General features: G+C 38.9%; 1 protein-coding gene across 1 annotated transcript in view; it reads right to left on the reverse strand.

The window, feature by feature from the left end:
- The window catches only part of LOC104393090, a 382,843-nt gene that overhangs the window by 361,426 nt on the left and 4,351 nt on the right, over positions 1 to 17,066 (reverse strand). The gene's annotated exons all lie outside the window — the stretch shown is intronic.

Below are 17,066 nucleotides of genomic sequence, written 5' to 3' on the forward strand. Positions count from 1 at the left end.
GATTAATAAATACTAATGATCTGAAATAAATTATTGAAAATTCTCTGGAGGCAGACAAACATAGAAAGGACTCACAAACCTGTCTCTCCAGATAGAAGCTTCAAATTCACTATGTGTAGGCTACAAACTTTAAAAGTAATACCAGATTTTTGTCCCATTTGTTGACACTGGGGGAGGTAGAACTTCTATACCTACAACACCAAACATTTCCCAGAAGTACAGAGAGAGGGCATTGGGAAAAGGATGTAAAAATGGACTCAAAAGCCTATGGAGAAACATTCAGACACTCCGTCCTGGCTCAAAAAGTCAAGTTCAATGTTCAGTGGTCACCTCTCTGGTGTTCAGTGCCCTTCATGCCTTGAAAGAATATTCAGAGGTGTGGAGGAGAGCGTTACTGTCCTTGACTATTGTACTAACACCAAGTGTATCCTTTGGGAGCTGAAGCAGAGTGTAGATTTCCTGCAAGGCACAAGACCTCAACACTCTGCAGTGCATTGCGTTGGTGAAGTCTTTCCAGCAGTTCTATGCAAAATTGCCTCCTTCTGAAACTGTGGTCTGGGAAGAGCTGACCAGAGTTTATGACTGAACCTCCATAAACTTTAATTCCTATTTCACCACCTCTTGCCTGGGTGGGTGCTCTCACCTTCTCTCTTGAGAGAAGAAAGGCTAAATGTACCACCACCAACTGGTGGTGAACAAGGTTATCGCCCCATGGGCTGAAACTCTTACGGGTTGTGTTAGTCATGCTCAGACCTTGGGGGGGGCTTGAGCAATCTGATCTACTGGGAGATGTCCTTGCCCATACAGGGGGGTTGGAACTAGATTATCTTTAAGGTCCCTTCCAACCCTAGCAATTCTATGATTCTATGAAACCTTGTGTTGGCAGGATCTTTGCAAGATCTTACTGGGCTAATATGTGAGCCTTGCCAAAGTGAAGGCAGCTTTTTTCTCAGTGAACTCTTAAAAAAAACCCAAGGTAGACACTTGAGTCCTTTTTATGCTGCGGTGTCTCCAAAAGGGGATGTCTCAAAGGTGTACTGTGCAGATTAATGCATGGAGATTACATGGGACATACTTCATAGAAACATACAATCAAGAAATTGTAGAATGGTTTGTTCTGGAAAGGATTTTAAATGTCATCTAGTTCAAATCACCTTCCCATGAACAGGGACATCTTCCACTAGCTCAGGTTGCTCAAAGCCTCATCCAACTTGCTCTTGAATTTGGATTTAATTCACCCGTTTAAGACGTGATGGTTTGTCATAACTAATAGAAGTGGGGCTTGTCGCATGTTACCAGCCTTTAAAGGTGAGTTAGGCTACAAGAGTGCAGATCTGGTGTTGCCAGGAGATCTGAAGGTACAGTCAACACTGCAATGGTAAAGACTGAGGAAGCACCAAAACGAGGAAGGAAGGAAAGGAGATTGAGATTATTCCTCGTCTTGTCCATCCACGCACAGAAAAAAACCGTCCTCTGTGGATTTAGAACCTGACTTCACCTTCTGAGGTTCTGTCAAAACGCAAGATAATTATTCTCAAGCACAGGAAGCTCCACCTCAACATGAGGAAGAACTTTTTTACTGTGAGGGTTACAGAGCACTGGAAGAGGCTCCCCAGAGAGGTTGTGGAGTCTCCTTCTCTGGAGACTTTCAAGACCTGTCTGGATACCTTTCTGAGTGATCTATCCTAGGATTGTTTTGGTCCTGCTCTGGCAAGTGGGTTGGACTTGATGATCTTCAGAGGTCCCTTCCAAACCCTAATATTCTGTGGTTGTGTGATTCTGTGATTCAGGCAGCAAATATTCCATAGATAGATTTACAAACCCAGGACATAACAAGTTAGACAACTGGAGAAAACTTAGTGCTCTAACAAGGGATCCAGCAGTGATTTTGGCTGCAAACAGCAAAGCTGAAAGATGGCACTATGCCTGTATATTTAATTTACTTATAATTTCTCTTACCATTCTGCATTGCAAAGGGAGTCACTGCACAGTGGTAGGAACGAACACACCAGGTGGTTATGGGCTCAGAATTACCATTTTGTATATATTATCTACTTACAAATGCAATGTTAATTAAGGTTCAGATGTGGCAACTGACAAACTGTGGCCTGCAAGGGTACAGGTTCTTCTGAGTAATGAGACTTTCTTGCACAAAGTAAAAGTGTTCCAGTGTTGTGTTCAATATGGAAATCTGGGCCTCCCTTCAATGAACGCATGCAGAGCACGCTGCAGTTAATTGAGAAGATGTAATTAAAGTACCCATGAGCTGCCAGCATGTGGGGACATCTAATGGACATTATGGAAAGCACTGCGTTTTTGTTGAACTACTATTCGTGGCAGTTTGTGTCCCAGGAAAAGCCACATGTGAAAGCTGATGCTGGTGAGCCAAACTTCGAGTGACATAATCCCAGTCATTAAGTCATAAGAACAAGTTTGATGGAGCAAAGCCTACATGGCCCACACGGCAGCTCAGGAGCCTTGACTGACATGACAAAAAAGCAAAGTAGCTGCTACCCAAGTTTCTGAGCCTGAAGACCATATGTCCAAAGTCTGGCAGAAAACCCCACCTGCCTAGTATGAACCAGAGAAGTTCTCACAGGGAGGCTGAAGGAGCCTCCATCTCCATTTGCTCACCCAAGAGGAACAGATCCCGTTCTGCTGGCCCGTGAACCTTCATTAGAAGGTACAAACCTCCAGGCAGGAGCCGAGGAGACATGCCTGCAGGCTGGGATCATATCACCTATACCAGCTATCCATTCCTGCACAGCTCAGGGCCCTGAGAAAATTTGACAGAGAGGCCAAACTGGAGACATGGTCTATTATGACCTAGAATGGGATTTTTGATACTTATAAAGAGCCATTTCAGCCCCCTACAAGTATCAGCATGGGGTGGAACAGTCAAGAGCAGCAGAATGGATGCAGAGCAGCCTGCCCACAGCCACCACCAAGCTCAGGCTGCTGAATGAATAATGAAGTGATGGATTTATTCTGCTAAGAGGGGGAGTAGCTTGCTGTCCTTAGTGGTGAGAAATTGAAAACTGATAAAAGGAGGGGAGGTGGGGTTTGGTTTAAGCAAATTATAACACACACTGGCCCCCTTGGCTTCCACAGTGTGTTTGAGAGCTGTGCTACAGGAGACAGACATAATAAATACCAGGAATAACAAAAACTTTCATATCTGATTGACATGATGTTATCTTAGGGTTCAGTTATAACAGATACATCTGTGCAAGTGAGAAATAATATCAGCCTGAACTCATTTTTATGAGTCAAAATCCTCAAGGAGTTTTCTACTAGTTGAAGTAAATTAACCTATGGCTTTAGAAATAAATGTTAAGATTATAAGCACTGCTTTGAACTACATTCAGTATTCAAAGGACTTGGGCTGCCTAAACTTATAAAAATAGATAAGTAATTTTTAATTTTTTTTGTTGTTCTTTGACCAGATTCTTATTTAACTCTAAGGAAACCCATCATGTTGTGGATCTATATCAATAAGACAATGGTATCTGGGTAAAACCACAAAGAATCTTTATATTATGCCCTTAGGCTAATGCACACAGAGCTGCATTTGTGTGCATAAGGGATGCAGCTAACCCTGCCACTGCTGAAAGGGCTACAAAGCTGTTCTACTTCGATTAAAAATAAAAGTAAATATTCTTCTTTTTGCTATATACATTCCGTGGGGAGGAACTCATCTACACAGGAGCCAGAATGAAAAATTTATGCATTCATGATGGATTGAAGGAAACTGGAAAGTAAGGGGATGCATCTGAGTATGGGAACAGCAATTACTTCACACTAGATTCTGTTTTTCCAAACTGAACTTGAACTCTCACTGCTACAGCAGCAGCCAAATAAAATCAAGAACTTTTGGAATGAAACTAAGACTGAATTAAATCAAGCACTGACAAAAAACTCTTAGAGTCAACTGAGGGGACGAGTGGTCACTTCTCTCCACTTGATGTTCAAATTGCAGACCTGTATTTATTTCCTTTGTGCCTTAATCCTGCATAGAATGGGCAAAGAATGTGGCCCTTTAATCATAGAATCATAGAACTATTCAGGTTGGAAAAGACCCTTGGGATCACCAAGTCCAACCATGATCTGTACAGGACCGGGAAAAGTATTTATCTAAAAAAAAAAATGCAGCTTATACTTATTTTCCTTCTTTAGTCATTATTTAAGACTTGATTCCAAAACTCCTGGTGTTGTCATGCCTTTAATATTTCAGATCATGTTCATTAAAAACAAGCTCCTTCTAGAATAATGTGATCTAAAAGACAAGCTGTCAAAAATCTTTGTTAAATATAAACCGACAGCAGTGGAAACATGCTCAGCTGCATAATAGCAAAGTTTATGTGTAAGATACTATTAACAGTTCATGATCTTTCACATACACTGTTCATTTATTAGAAACTATGGCCTGAAAGATGTCATCAGTTCATGTTTAAAAAGAATTTTTCTTTAGCAGCTTTTCCTAAATGCTCTGTCAGTGACTGTCCATAACTCAATTAGCACTCTGCCATGTATTGGAAGTATTCAACAAGATGATTCAATCTCACATGATATTGTTTTAAGAAATAACTGTAAAAAGTTCCCACTTTCCCCAAAATCACATTAATGTTTTTGGGAACCGATACAGGCAAATATTTTTTGCCTCTTTTTCACAAGCACATCTCCTAATTATGAGTCCAAGGCTGTTTAAGGGTTTTTTTCAGTTTAGTTTGGCAAATGTATTCATTCTCAATAAGCAGAAAAAAAACCAGGGATTTGAAATAGACTTTTACAGATGTTTCCAAAATATTTTCCCAAAGACAGACCACAAATGTAGCCTCCAAGAGCCAATCACAGATTCAGTTGTCTGGAAAATGGAAATCCATCATCACACGCCATGTTCCCTCACCACAAATGGCACCAAAAATGTAACTGCCAGAATAATGTTGGGAGTAGGAGAAAATCAAAACATAAAGGATCAAAATGTAATTTTTGTCTTCTCTACTGTCCTGCAGGTGGGTTGCACAATTCCCTGACATTCCCTGATACATCTTTTAGCAGGATGGTAGGGACCATACAGCAGATGAACTGATTGCCAATTAACGAGGCCAGTGACACAGGGAAACCAAAAACCTGCTGGGTACCAGCTGTTGCCCATCACACCATTAAATGGAAGGCAAGGAAGGAGAGAAGTACATAAGTAGGTGCTGCTCAAATTGCAAAGAGTTAAGGTCAGATCCCATTTGGGCCCCTAGCTCACCTGGATCCTGTTTAACTAGTATTTCCTGCAAGAATAAACTTTCCTTGAAAAAGAGTCCAGCACAGAGCCACAAAGATGCTGAAGGGAGTGGAACATCTCCCTTATGAGGAAAGGCTGAGGGAGCTGGGTCTCTTTAGCTTGGAGGAAAGGAGACTGAGGGGTGAACTCATCAATGTTTACAAATACGTAAAGGGTGAGTGTCAGGATGATGGAGCCAAGTTTTTTTCAGTGATGTCCAGTGATAGGACAAGGGGCAATGGATGCAAATTGGAATATAGGAGATTCCATGTGAATATCAGGAAGAACTTCTTTCCTGTGAGAGTGACAGAGCACTGGGACAGGCTGCCCAGAGAGGCTGTGGAGTCTCCTTCAGTGGAGACATTCAAAACCCCCCTGGACACGTTCCTGCGTGATGTGCTCTGGGTGATCCTGCTCTGGCAGGGGGGTTGGACTAGATGATCTTTCGAGGTCCCTTCCAACTCCTAAGATTCTGTGATTCTATGATTCTTCCTGAAAACTCCCAGTATGTTTGTGCTCTGCTATCGACCCCTCCTGCAAATTTTTCTCTGTGTATGAATAAGAGCTTCAGTCTTGGTGCTGTGAACACATTTGCATAAAACCATGCATGAAAATTTAAATTAATACTATGAGTAAATAGTCTTTTTGTTGTTTTATAGTTTTGCAGTGATAATTGGACCTTTTATTTTCTCAGTGTTAGAAAATGCATTCCCGAAACACTCTGTTACAGACTGATTAGTGCATGATATAAACCCATGCATAATCCTTTTTTTCCTCTCTAGAAGGTGTTTTGTCTAGCATCCATTAACTTTCTTTCTTTCTTTAAGATTTAAAGAGCTTAACTCAGATTTTACAATGTATGACACACACAAATACACCCCCAATAGTCTGACATGGGGGGTATAGCTACAGAAATTGAACACTACTTATGAAGGAAAATGATGAATAAGAAAAGGAGTAGTAAAATCTCCTGAACAACTGGAGCTCTCCAGAAATGCCAGAGGAAATAGAAATGTTAAAACAAGAGCTTGGCAAACACAGATAAGGACAGGCAGATTTTCTTTGGATTACTTCAATCACAGATGTACTAGATTTGTACATTACATTGTGACTGAGGCAGAGAAAATAATTTATCAAAATGTGCACCACAAACTTGATTATTGAGTTCCTAGACACGAAGCTATTGAGTGATATATATTTCATAAGAGAACTCAAAAAAAAAAAAAAAAAATAAAAGGAAATAGTTTAATAATTTATAACAGATTTAATACTTTTGAGGCAACTGTGCAATTTTGGAGGGCTTGTGAAATTCCTAACTCTGGAGATCAGGTTGTATTGGGAATAACAGCCCCAAATCTGAAGGGAGGACCGTGAGAGGTGGGCAGAATATGAAGAAAGATAATATCTCCAAGATTTCAGACCACAAATAAATTCAAGTGAAAGTTTTGGAAGGAAGGAAAAGTCAACAAATTTAGAAAAATCTCTCTGGAGGAATCCTCAGACTGCAAATAAAAAGAATTTACAAAATTAATGTGGAGGGCTGAACCAGAACAGACCCAAACCAGTTCTAAGCTCTATCTGTCACCTTTGGGAAGACCTTCCATATTTGCAAGAAACAGAAAGCAGGATGTTTCCAGTACCCAAAGGGGGCTTGGAGGAAAGATGAGGAGAGACTTTTGACCAGAGAGTGTAGTAGGACAAGGAGTAATGTAGGACAATGGGGTAATGGTTTTAAACTGAAAGAGTGGATATTTAGGTTAGATATTAGGAAGAAATTCTTTACCATGAGGGTAGGAAGGCACTGGAATAGGTTGCCCAGGGAGGTTGTGGAAGCCCCATCCCTGGAGGTGTTCAAGGCCAGGTTGGATGAGGCTTGTGCAGCTTAGTCTAGTGGGAGGTGTCCCTGCTCATAACAGGGAGGCTGGAACCTGATGGTCTTTAAGGTCTTTTCCAACCTTAACCATTCTATGATTCTATGGTTCTATGAATGTATTAAAAAGAAACAAATGGCTATGATGACAATCCAATGTCTGCAGTGAGTTTTTACCAATTAGTTGGCTATGGCTGGGCAGCTGAATGTGACAGCTGAAGTTTCAGGAAACCATCAGAAGATAAAATATACTTGCTTTCAATACAGAGAAGTAACCACAGATAATGTTTTGGAGAAATTACTCTAGTTGTGGGTTTATATGAGTTTGACATAGGGATAAAGTAAAATCTTGAAAAGATAACATTTGTATTTTTTTCAGGGAAAGATCAAGGACTGAAAACATGACAAATGCTGAGGCTGATTATGAGAGCTTATGCTGTAGGACAGAAGCCTACGGAGGTAGAAAATCAATTCTGTGATGTCTTTAGTGGCCTTGGAAAGCTATCAACAGAATATAAGATAAGGATGACAACACTCAATTGTCCTGTGAGAAGTGTTCTTAGAAATGTTCCTGCGGTGCTCAGACACAAACTTCAACAAGTGGAGCAAACACCTAAGTCTGACGTGTACAAGTGTAAATGTTCAAGACAACTTTCCTGTCTCAGGTGCTTTTGTCTGTCAGTGCTACAGTGTGAGCTAAGGCCTTGCAAAAATAATAAGATATTGACACCTTGTTTGCTAAATTAAAACCAGAGTCCCTTTAATAATATTGAAAGAAGTTCATGCAGTGGGTAGTATTTTATTCATTAATATTAGATTGATGTAAAACTTGAAAAAGAATTAAGGAAAACAACCCAACAATATACCCCATGATGATAATTCAAGAACCTGCAGGTCTGTGCAGATATTAAGGTGTTTGTTGATGCCAGAAATATTTATATTCTGATTTGGAATGGCTATTCCCACTATACAGAAATAGCACTATTGGAAAATACAAAAATAAAATCTCTAGCTTTACATATGCACATAAGCTTGTAAAAGAATTTGCATACAAAGTCCTAGACCTGGCACACCAGCTGTAATAGATAATTGATCACAATTTAATTGTTCTGAGATTAAATGCTTTACAAAAATTTAAGAGTATCACCTTGAATCTACAATCTAATGGTTTTTGTGGAAAACAGCTATCAAAATTGTTTAAGGGACGCATAAAAAAGAACTTGTGGGTTTAAATTTAGATTTCTACCTGGTGTGGCTAAATTAAAAAGCAGTGTCTTCAATTTTGGGCTTTAGAAGTACAAGCCATGTGGAGACAGGCCCCAAGAGTAAGCAGTTTGCTCAGCAGAAGATTCATAAGAAAGGTAGACATGAAACTGAAGTTTAGGAGTTCTTAGATAAGTTCTTGTCTTTGTATCCCACTTGTCAGAGACAGAAAATGTAGATCAAATGACTTAGTTATCTATTTTAGAATATTTTTCTCTGAGTTTAATATTAGGTTAAATAGAGTAGTAAGCGAAATTCATCACACTAAAAGCTTAAAATCATTGCTTGTTTATTTTTATCTTCAGAAGAAGGCTATCCTGACACCCAGCCAAAACTAATACATAATTTACATACACTCCAAGTCTGCTTTATAAATTTATACCACAGGAAAATAAATTTCAGCACTCAATTAAAGCAAGTTCACATGACTTTAGGGATTTATTCTTCAGTTACTCGCAGGGACTAAAACAGTATCAGACCACCAATTTGCTCATCCAGTTTCAACTCAGCAGGTCCTGACTGACACCAGTCAGAGACTCATTGCAGAGAATCATAAGAACTTCTTGATGGGCAGAGGGTGCACAGTCTACACCCATCCTTGACCCTGCTGGTGGCAGCCTCAAGCTATGAGCACAACATTTCAGATCCTTCCCTCAGTAATAACTCTGCATAATTTTGATGCACACATAAAATATGCAACCTCTTGTTTGCTTGTTTGTTTGTTTATTTGGCTTGAATTTCTTATTGTGGCCCCTTTCCTTTATAAAGAAATGCTTCCATAGCTTCAGTTTTAATTCTTATTCATGTAAAAAATACTTTTTCATGCCAAAATGAAGAAAGAATCCAACTTATTTCTTGTGGGTTTGGGTCCTTTTATCCATTTTACTCTTGTCTCTTCCCTAAATGAAAAATCTCAATTCATTCAATCCATTTTCCTATCAGAATGTTTCACCTCATTCAGCTGTATCATACTCCTTGAGCTGTGATATCACTGCTTTGTAATAAAATGGCCAGTCCTGAATAGTATTAAAATAGGCTTCCCCAACTGGTTTATGTAAAAGGCTTTAAAACCTTTGTGTTGCATACCGTCCTATTCTTTAGGAATTCTCACAGCCTGTCAACTTTTCTTATTACAAATATGAATGGAGAAGTCTTCATTGTAGCTTCCATGATGATACCATATCCCTGCCTATTGAAGCTACACCGCTTGTGACATTTGTTTTGTTTTCATTGTGACATAGATTATATTACGCAGATACATGACACGCATTCAGAACACTAAGGTTCAGCTGAAATACTCCCTGGAGAAGGGAGAAATAGCTGTCAGCAAGGGGAATAAGAAATACCAAGGGGGGTAGGGAATATATTGGCATGAAGCAAAGTAAGAAAGTAAATTTCCTCTCTTACGAGGAAAGGCTGAGAGAGCTGGGACTCTTTAGCCAGGAGAAAAGAAGTCTGAAAGGAAACCTTATTACTGCCTACAAGTGTCTAAAGGGTGGGTGCAAGGAGGATGGAGTCAGACTCTTGGCAGTAGTTCCCAGTGACAGGATGAGGGGCAATGGGCACAAGCTGGAACACAGGAAATTCCATTTAAATATGAGGAAAAACTTCTTTACTTTGAGGGTGACATAGCCCTGGAACAGACTCAGCAGGGAGGTCATGGAGTTCCCTTTCTGGAGATATTCAGAACCCATCTGGCTGTAGTCCTGAGTAATGTGCTCTGGGTGATCCTGCTTTATTGAGGAGTTGGACTAGATGATCTCTAGAGGTCCCTTCCAATACTGACAGTTCTGTGATTCCCTGAAATTAACACAGTGAAACCCAAAACGTTTCTTAAACTGTGTCTTTACTTTTCCAATTAAGAACTAAATTGATTGTAATTTTGGATTATATCTCAAGTATATTTAATGTTTAGATCACTGTCCATTCCAGTTTAATAACAGGGATATTTAGTCATCATCACCTCTTAGCTACTGGTGTTCTCCACATCACAGGTGGAGGAATCTGCACCCAAAACGCTATGAGAAAATAGACATATATGACAAGGATACTTCTATTTCTGGTCACTGCTTCCGCTGGCAATCCTATTAGAGGAGCCAAGCACTGATAAAATCAAAATTCATCTTATGTAATGTACAAAAAATAAGAAATTGTGACAAATTTGAATCTCTGGTAATGTTTTATGCTCAGCTATGGACTTTAATTAAAACAGTAAAAAAGTTATAACTGATCCTGAGATCTTTATAAAGTTATTATGACAAAACCTCTGTGGCTTCAGGCAAATGTACATAAGTTTACCTTTACAAATGTGAAAAGCTGTGTTAAAGACAAATGGATCACTCACAATTTTAAGTGAAGTACAATGGTACAGCCCTACAGAACTAGGTCAAAATGCAAAACTCTCATTGCATTTAAAAAACACACTCTTACAACCCTGAATAACAGCATTAGTCTGACAATTTATACCAAAAACAAGCAAAAAACTCTAGCAAATACACTAAATACAGTTTATAAATATTAATTTGACATTTCTACTAACACAAATAAATAAGAACTATGAAGTCAAGTATTTATAGTAATAGGAGATGATACTTGTGTGTTCTATATCTTATACATTTTGGGGTCTGGTTAGAGTTTTTCCACTGTTTATATATTCAAAAATATTCTGCATCTTACTGGGAACCTAAGCATGAATTTCATATTTTTTTTCACTTCAAAAACCTAGATGATAGAAGTGGATAGGGGACCTGTCTGTTTACTTGCCATTTGAAATGCAGATAGAAGTTATGCAGTTGCAGATAAAAAGAGTCCCTCCTTGTCATACCAAGTAGCAGTGGTTAATTGTGATGCACCATGAAGCATATGCATTGTCAAGAAACAGACACATTAATCTTAGGAAATGTCATCAAGCAGATCAAGACACACTGGTCAATAAAACCCAAATGGCTTTGTCACTCTGCTGATAAAAAAAAGAAAGAGATGACTTAATTTTTAAAAAGCAAGAGGACTCATGGTTCAGTTTCAATAGCATTTTCCCTTAATTTCAAAATTTAGACTCTTCTCCACTGACTTTTGGCTGAGCCTGTAGCCATAGGACAAGGTGTAATGGTTTTAAACTGAAATAGGGCAGGTTTAGACCATGTCTTATGTAGACATTTTTTACTGTGAAGATGGTGAAACACTGGTCCAGGTTGCCCAGAGAGGTGATAGATGCCCCATCCCTGAAAACATTCAAGGTCAGGTCGGATGAGGCTCTGAGCAAGCCAATCTATGTGAAGATGTCCCTGCTCACTGCTTGGGGTTTGGACTAGATTATCTTTAAAGGCCCTTTCCAACCCAAACTATTCTATGACTCTATGACTTCAGTAAGAATTCATGTGCTGCATTCCTGTACCCATATCAGAGAATCTTCACCCTAATTTCTTTGATCAAGACAACTTAATCAAGGCCTTCCACCTTCTTTCACACCCTCTATAAAGCCAACTCCCTTTGAAAGTTTGTTTTGTTTATAAATATGGCATCCTGACATTCAGCCCCAGGTCTTCTCTGATCAGCACCTTTATGAGACACCCTCAGCTGCAGCATCCACCAGCATGTGGTTGAATGAATGCTCTGAGGACACTGTGAAGCTGAGGGCATCTGCCATGAAATGGGCATCTGCTGCAAGATTCCCAAGGACAGATTCATTACTGGCTAGAGCTACCTAATGGAAAAAAAAATTAAAAATAACTGTACCTAAGACAAAATGCAAGGTTTCTATATTGATTATATTATTCTATGAAGAATATCAGGGGATTCTGGTAAGGTGCCATCTATCTGCCTCATGCTCATGCCCTTCTTCTTGCTTGGAATGACTGGAGACCTTCTGAAAAGAATCTTATTTTTCAAGCTGCACAGAATTTCCCTAGTGCTCAGGTCCTGTTCTCCCACATCTGGAGGGCAAGTAGAAGAAGGTACTTGTGAAAACCACCTCTGCAGGAATCAGTCCCTCATAAGTCATTTGCTGTAACCAGTTAAGCCACAAAGACTCCTTCACTGCTGTACAATACTAATTTTTAACTCTACCTGGCTTGGGTCAAACAGAAACCATGGCACACAGTAATCAAATGCCCAACTTGTTAGTTGTTAGGAGATGTGATCTCATCTTGGTTATATCACCAATATTATGAAGCTGAGATCAACAAATTTGTAGTGCAGGTTGGGAAGGAGGAGGAAAGGAAAAAGATAGAATAGTACAGGCTTGTAATGGTTTCTCATCTCTGCCTAGAGTGAAGCAAAGTATATTGCAGTGTCCCTCAGATCATGAACCAGGGCCCTGTTGAGATAAGTGACTCAAAAAGAAGATCCTTGTTTGAAACAGAAAATATCTGAGGCTCTCAGACAACCAGGGAGTAGAAGAAATATCAGTCAGCATGAAAAGGATCTGTCTTGGCTCACTATCAACTTGTTAAGGTTTCTGTCAAGCATCACAGGAAAAAGAAAAAGAAAAAAAAAAAAAGAAAAAGAAAAAAAAAAAAAGAAAAAGAAAAAAAAAAAAAGAAAAAGAAAAAAAAAAAAAGAAAAAGAAAAAAAAAAAAAGAAAAAGAAAAAAAAAAAAAGAAAAAGAAAAAAAAAAAAAGAAAAAGAAAAAAAAAAAAAGAAAAAGAAAAAAAAAAAAAGAAAAAGAAAAAAAAAAAAAGAAAAAGAAAAAAAAAAAAAGAAAAAGAAAAAAAAAAAAAGAAAAAGAAAAAAAAAAAAAGAAAAAGAAAAAAAAAAAAAGAAAAAGAAAAAAAAAAAAAGAAAAAGAAAAAAAAAAAAAGAAAAAGAAAAAAAAAAAAAGAAAAAGAAAAAAAAAAAAAGAAAAAGAAAAAAAAGAATAGACTTCTAAAATTACTTGAAAGTTGCTTTGTTGCTGTTTCAGAGAGCTCCTTCCAAACATGAGGGTAAGCATGGGAAAGGTGATAATTTGAAGATGTAAAAACAAGAGGAAGGGAGCTGGCATCATCAGCCCATCAAAGATGGAAGCTGACATTTAAAAATGAACAAGAGATGACAAGCCATATGGGGATGAGACAAAAAGGTTGTTCCAAATGAAAACAAGATTGTGTTGTATAAACAGAGACAAAGGAACTAACGGACACATGCAGGTGATATCCTCAGTGAACTGGGGCAGGAAAATGTCTCTGTATTTCTTTAAATGGGAGAAAGCTGGCTTTGCAGTAAGGGAGATTCCAGGTGGTAAGAGCCTGGATAAGACTTTTCAGCTATGTAACAGTTACAAACACATCCTGAATGTATGCAGAAGGATTTGCAAGACCCAACCAAACTGGCCACAGTAAAGCTCACTTTCATTCCTTCACTCTCAAAAAGAGAACAAAAGAGACAGCATTGGAAAATACTAGCAATAGCCATGTTTTGGTGGTGGTTTGATTTGGTATCCAGATGTCAGTCAGATCTGTCAGAAAAGCAACCCCAGACCACTGCTTGAACAGAATAAAAATGGTCTGCAGTAGGCAGGCAAGTCTGAGACCCATCAACATAGACATGATAACCTAAATTTGCATTTGTGCATAACAGTAACAAGAAACAAGAAGAAAAGGAGTAAAGGAAGATCAAGGGCAGGTCTTTGTGGCATCCTCACAGAAAGCTGGAGTAGGGTCAGAAGATGATGACAAAATGTGACTGAAAATGTAACAAAATGTGACAAATGTGATTCGAAATGTGACAAAATGTGACAAGATCACAAACTGTGATTCGAAAGACGTTGCAGTCACTAAAGAGGAAGAACATCCTGGGAAAAGAGCATATGAACAGCATCAAGGGCAGCTGAGGATCAGTGAGGGCAGAGGCACAGAGACTTGGCTTGGTAAGAGCCATTACAGACTTTGTTGAAGGCAGGTAAAGAATGCCAGTTGGACTGAAGAAAGTCTAAATCAGAATGAGATGAGAAAATTTTATTTTAAGGCAAAATATCTCACTTCATCTGTTCTGTATTCTTTCATATTTTTGGCTTCATGCACTCACAATTTCCTACTTACATAACTCCTAGGGAGCATACAGAAGAATCATTGGGATTGTGGTCCTATGGTTGGATAAATGCTACCAGACAGTTGCTGTGCACCCACTGCCACTTGTTAGGATGGAAACACTGCAGCCAGAGTAGCTAGGCAGTGGCACTGCCCTTCCTCTCCAGGGGAGAGAACCACCAGAAAGGCTTCTCTTCACAGAGGGGAGGGTTGAGATCTTGCCTAACTCACTGGTTCTCCACTACAAAGTCAAGCAAAGCAAGCAGGCAGTCTCTGCAATGTCTGGTGCAAGTTGTCATGCAAGAACTGTGGCTGCCACTGTTGTGGTGCTTCTCTGTGCTGCACTGCTTCAGTGGATAAAGGCTTTATTTTCTAGAGCTGTAGAAATGGCACCTTTTAGAAGAAATCAGCATTTGAACATTCCTAATAAAACCAAAGATTACTTTACTAGCTAAATATTTGTGCTCTTACCTAACTTAATTTGTATGATTATTCTTCTGTTTCTCTATTACTCCCACTTTTTAATGGATTCCTCTGTTGTTGATGAGCCTTGTTTTAATTGAATATACTCCACAACACAATTTCAGCAAATTATTTAGAGGAAAAGGAGTTAAACCCTTACCTCTCTCAACAGATGAACAGAGCTTCAGTTACAGTAAAATAACCAACACACTCTCATTAAACTGGCATTTAACCCGACGTCTCAGTGGGTGTACTTCCCATTAACAATCATTTAAATGAATAGAGCTGCAAGCCTTGGACCAGTTAATGATGGATGCTAATTAGCAGCAGTACAACAGAAGAAGCCACCTTAACTAAACAGACAAATCTCTGCAGTAAAAAAGCCATCAAGCTCTCACTTATAATGAGGTTAATTTAAACCCACTGTTGAATGTAACTAGCCCTCCAGTCTGAAGGACTCACCTATCTTCCTTATCCTAACAGCAAAAGGGAAAATAAGTTTTAGGTTGAAAATATCCTGTTCTAAACCTGTTGTAGAGTGACCACATGGGCCACATTCCTCTCTCCCTGCAATGTGGCAAAAGTCACCCTGGCTTCATTGCTGCAGGGTTAGCCCACATTGCTGAGGATAAACCTATCACAGAACAGTGGATGCAGACTTTATGTCAAAGAAACCTGAATCTTTAGTAAATATTGCAGCTCCAGTTGGGATGTTTCACCCAGAGCATCTGCTCTCATTCTGTAGCTTTCAGTTGGTCTACAACATCACTTTTCTCTGAAATCTCAGTTTATAGAACTTCAAATGCTGTATTGGACATAGTATTTAAAAAATTAGCTATATGTTCCCTATCTCTGAGATTTCATTTCTCTCCTGAAATGTAATAATCTTCTCTAATTCTTCAGGCTTTCTCCGTGGGTAGCAGTCAGTGCCTGATGTGTTATCACTTCATACACTTCTTCAGCTCCTTCATCTTTGTCCTCCATTTTGCTTTTCACAGCTCTGTACCACTGGTTTTAAAGTCACCCTGACACTCAGTACACAGTTTGAATGAAGCTGCATCCCCTCCATAATCACTCCTCTGACCAAGTGCAAAAGAGTAACAAGATCAGTGATGCCATCAAGGTCTATTTCCTGACATGATGCTTGGCCTCACACCTGGCATTTAGTGAAATATTCCACTAATAGCACATGAAAAAGACTAGAAGCCAGTTCCCTCTCTCAAAGTGTTTCCAGCACAGCAGGACCACTAAGACAAAAAGATACTGGCACTAAAATTGCTGATATGGCTCAACATACAAAAGTTGGAACTACGAAGCAGAAGGGTTGCTGGCTTTTTTTTCCCCTAAGACAGTGTTTTGCTATGTACAGTCATGCCTTCTAAAGGGACATTGATCCATTCCTGGCAGTGGAGACCATTATGATTAATGGTTAATGCTGATAGACCTCCAGTGAGAAGATTCTCCATATTTGTCATATTCTTATTAGTTCACTGTTTCTTGGCATTAGCCCATTATTTTAGAGGAAGGCAGGATGGGCTGTTTTGCTTTACAGGATTTGTAAACACAAGTAAGGAAGGTAGGATCTTCCTAGTATTGCTTGAAAAGACCACAGCTGTGAAGCAAGACAGAGCATCACCTCATTAATGTTGAATCTAAGTCATTTTTTAGACTCTCTGCTGACAGTTTGCCATCCTTAAAAGTAAACGTAGCTCAGCTGAAATGAACAATATTGTGTTTGTTCACAGCTGCATTCAGAACTAGCAATTGCCTGTCACAGTAAGATGAAGCTGGTGCCAGATGTTACAAATGCAACCAAAAATAAAGTTCTAAAATGAAAACAATAACATCTTATTTGATAAAATCTATAGAAGCCAGATTCTCAGATGTTGGGAACTAATACAAGACAGTTTGCATCACCTAAGACTCTGGCCCTGCATCTCTATTACAGAGGTTCAAATTGAAAAACTAAATTAGAAACTGAGAACTTAGGAGAGGAATGCAAATAAAATTAGGAATATAAATCAAAGGTTAATAAATTTTGCCAGAGGTTACTCTTGTATTAAAGGAGCACTCAAAACATTTAAACCAATTTGAAAGAAGTCTTTGAAATACCAGAACAGAACTTTCAGCTTTTGTAACAGCTTACTTTGTACCTATTCAGGGACCTGTACAATTTAACATGTTTGATACT

Source organism: Chaetura pelagica, unplaced genomic scaffold (assembly GCF_000747805.2).
Source record: "Chaetura pelagica isolate M959 unplaced genomic scaffold, ChaPel_1.0 scaffold388, whole genome shotgun sequence".
NCBI classification, from domain to species: domain Eukaryota; kingdom Metazoa; phylum Chordata; class Aves; order Apodiformes; family Apodidae; genus Chaetura; species Chaetura pelagica.